The sequence below is a fragment of the Dipodomys ordii genome, unplaced genomic scaffold (genome assembly GCF_000151885.1).
Source record: "Dipodomys ordii isolate 6190 unplaced genomic scaffold, Dord_2.0 Scaffold80, whole genome shotgun sequence".
NCBI classification, from domain to species: domain Eukaryota; kingdom Metazoa; phylum Chordata; class Mammalia; order Rodentia; family Heteromyidae; genus Dipodomys; species Dipodomys ordii.
The window spans coordinates 417574-421945 of record NW_012267296.1 but is presented as its reverse complement, the minus strand read 5'-3'; positions in this window follow the sequence as shown (position 1 = coordinate 421945).

Below are 4372 nucleotides of genomic sequence, written 5' to 3'. Positions count from 1 at the left end.
TTTGTATTCGAAGATTCTTTGAAAGGGAAGCTTACCAAGTAAAATGCTCTTCTTAAAAACAGCTTCTTATTTGTCTTTCTCTGCTTTCCATGTTGTAATAGGTTAAAGGTTTGTAAAAACACTTCTGACACTCTCCATAGCTAAATTTGATGTGTGTAGGCAATGGAGCATCTGAGAAAACTAGTTACTGAGAGGTTATCATGCCTTTGTACCTCTTTCAACATGTATTAAAATGATACATATTGAATTAAACATACATGACCATACAATTTAAAAATATAAGATTTTGGAATTTTAGCAGATATTTAAAATCATTTTTATTACACATTAATTACAGAACAAGATACTATAGTTGATCAGAATCAAGCAAAATTGTTTTATTTGGCAGGAAAGCAAACTCTCACAAAAAAGGGGATAATGGCTTTATTCTGATAATATCATGTAGGGATTAATCTTAGTAGTATTAAAGGATGTTGAAAATACCTGGTCCTATTTGTCAATAGGCTGTTTATTATGTCCACATGAGCCTTATATAAATTGATTTTATGTATTTGTAGATCACTCTAGGTTTCCATGGAATACCTCCTATTTGTAATATCTCATATTGAGCATGTGTGAAGTGGCATTGACAGTGAAAAATTGTGAGAAAGCATGTTTGAAGTAAAATTTAAAGTAAAATGAATGGTCCCCCACCGCTGTATTCACAGTAATTAGATAAGAGAAGTAATGACAGAAGTAACACTTTTATTACATATTATTAATCATATATTGTATTTGCATGTATTTATAAGAAGCAGTGTAATATTTTGAGTTGTGTATAGAGTGTACACTAATCATATCTTTATACTTTAAAATTTCCTGTACACCAAGTATTTATTACTTTGTACTAAATTATTTAAAATTATATCTTCTGACATTTTTGAAATTTACAATAAAATATGGTTATCTATAATCATCTTACTCTGTATAGATCACTAAAAGATAATCCTCTACCTAATTAACAATGTTTCTCCATGCTCACCTCCTCCCTGCTCTTAGATTCCAGTAACATATTCTCCTTACTATTTATATCACATCAACTCTTAGCTTCTCTATATGAGTCAGTACATGCAGTATGTCTTTCAGAAGCAGAAACATCTTTATTAGTATTTGCACCATACCAACATTGAAGGCTTTTTTCCAAAGGAACTAGATAAACCAAAGTGAAAATCTATTAGAAACAAGAAGAAAATTAGCTGCATGAATCAAAAGCAACAATTATAAGTAAATACATCAAAATCCTGGCAAAACCATATTAATTGAAGATGATTGTCTTCAATACCAGCTAATTCTAGATATATATGTATATATGTGTATCTGTATATATATGTATATATATATATACATATCAATAGATGTTACACTCCAAATATTTTAAACAACATGGAAATATGACATGAAATTCTCTTAAAATTTATCATATTAAAATCATCTTATTTACTAGATATGATAATTACTTTGATGAAATGCTTGTAGATCACTAGGAACTCTGAAGCATTTTTCAGACCTTTCATTTAAACCCTTAGAATCATTATATGATATAAGTATAGAGAATGACCTACAGTACACACATGTACACATCAAGCCTCAGAGAAAATATGAACTGTCTCTGAGTTTATAAAGCAAGTGAGAGAAACAGCTGAAATTTGAAACTATATTTCTGTGTGATTCCAAAGACTGTGCACAAACTTACTAGCCACATAATCACCCAGGACTATTTTAAAACTATTTCTGCATTTTTTGTGTATGCTACTGAATAAATGGTTAAGGAAATGTGTGAATTTGGTTTTTCTTTCCCCCACTTTTCATTGGTATGAATTAGTTGTCCAAGGATGGTTCATTTTGACATGTCTATATGTACCAGCAATACACTTTGATCCAACTCAGCTCTTCAGCTCTTTCATCTCTCCCTTTCAACTCCCTCTCCTCTTCCCAACAAATTTCAACAGCTTCATTCTTCCACTTTCATATCTTCTGCTTTCATATATATATATATATATATGAAATATATATATTTCAATCACTTTACTGTTTTCAACTTTTCTCCTTGCCCTTCCTCTACTACTAGCATGCACATTTCAGGACCTATATTATATTTTTGTCACTCATTTTTCACTGTTTTCTAGTTGTTCAAAGTACTTTAACCATGGTGTTTTACACACACACACACAAACACACACCTAGTAAAATCAACTCTCTTGCTTACTCTCACTTTCTCAAATCCTCTTCCATATTATTCAAAGTTTTTGAGAAGTTTTGCTATCATTTGGATGTTGGTTACATAACGTTAATATGGACATGTACAGCCTGGATTACTGAGTTTACACTTGTCACAAGCAAGTATTAGGAATTATATGGATGAGAAGTACAAAGATGAAGAAGATGTGTATTTCATTTCTTTGCAGTTCAGTTGAGGAGACCATAGAAGCAAGCAAAGTGTGTCATAGGATATGTTTTTTATTGAAAGAGATAGACAAGCAAAATGAGGTCAGAGCAGCATGAAGACTGGCTTTGCAGGCAAAAGGAGTCTTATCCATAAAAGCGTGGAGAGAAGAAATAATATGGCACTTTGGGGGAACTGCAGGTAGTTCCATAAAATTACTATAACAAAACTGCTTATCTGAGCATATTCTTGGAGCTCTTTTTTTCTGTCTTGAAGAACAGAATTCTAGCCTCTGTGATCCATTGATGATTATCCTGAATAAAGGTGAATTATATTTTTGAAGAATGTTTCATTCCTACATGTCTTCTTCAGTGGCCAGTAAAACAAGTAGCATCTACCAGACTGTCAAATTTCAACTGTCCCCTGGATTCAAGAAAAGTGCAGTGAAGGTTATTTAGTACCATGAATAAAACTTTGATACTTTTGATGCTTGATTGGAGAGGAAAGCTATCTGAAAGCCTCTACCCTGAGAATTTCAAGAAAATCCCATCAATAATTCTCCCTGAGTTAGTACCAAAAATGTATTATGACTGTGTAGGCATTACCATTAAAAAGGCATGCTCAGAACAAATTGTCATACAGCATATGGACATATCAGATCCAACTCAGGCAATGAGAAAACTATGCCCTCATAGCATATGTTTGAATTGGAATTCAGTTTGCACCATGCTGGGGAAATGATTGAAAAAGAATAGGAAAAAGGCATTTAGGTTAAATGACATGATATCCCTTCCACTGTGCATTTCCACATTATTACTGGAGAACTTTAGACACAAATTACTTTTAGTGTTATGGGTCTCCATTATATGAACTTTCAAGTGAATACTTGATCATGGAATGTTAGGACATTTTTTCGACTCTATCCAACTCAAAATACATTCTTTGATTCCCTACTAAATGTCATAAATTGTGCTAACTGCAATAAAAGATATAAAAACATAGAGTATTTTTACTACATAGAGAAGAGACTGGTAGATGACTAAACTCAAAGTTATTAGGTAATGTTAAAATCATAAAGCAAGTGTTCGCTTTGGAAGCACATATACTAAAATTGGAACAATACAGAGAAGATTAGCATGGTCCCTGCACAAGGATGACACAGAAATTCGTGAAGCATTCCATATTTTTAAAACCAACAAGATCACAATAAAGGCCAATAAACTGCACCCAAATTGAGAATCCAAGAATCATACGAAGAACCCAGGTTTCGCGGCCTCCAAGAAGGAGGATAACATGGCAGGAACACCCAAATAGCTCTCAGTCCTATCTCTTAACACTAAGGGATTTAACTCTCTAATTAAGCGACATAGACTGTATAGTTGGATTAAAAAACAAGACCCTTCTATCTACTGCCTGCAGGAGTCACATCTTGCCCATAAAAACAAACACATTTTCAACGTTAAAGCTAGAGCAAAATCTACCAAGCAAATGGCGCCCATAAACAGGCGGGAGTTGCACTACTAATATCAGATAAAATAGAATTCAAATTAAAATTAGTGAGAAGAGATAAAGAAGGTTGCTACATACTAAATAAGGGATCTCTCCTACAGGAGGATATTACAATTCTAAATATCTCTTCACAAAACAATGGAGCATCCAAATTTATCCAAGAAACACTACTTTCCCTCAAATCCCATATAGATCCAAAGACATTAATTGTTGGGGATTTTAACACACCACTCTCCCCACTAGATAGATCAACTCGGCAAAAACTCAAAAGAGAAAACCCAGATCTAAACAGCTGCATAGATCAACAAGATTTAACAGACATCTACCGAACATTTCATCCAGCAGCATCAGAATACACATTTTTCACAGCAGCACATGGAACGTTTTCTAAAATAGACCAAATTTTAGGCCACAAAGCAAACTTGTCTAAATTCAGAAACA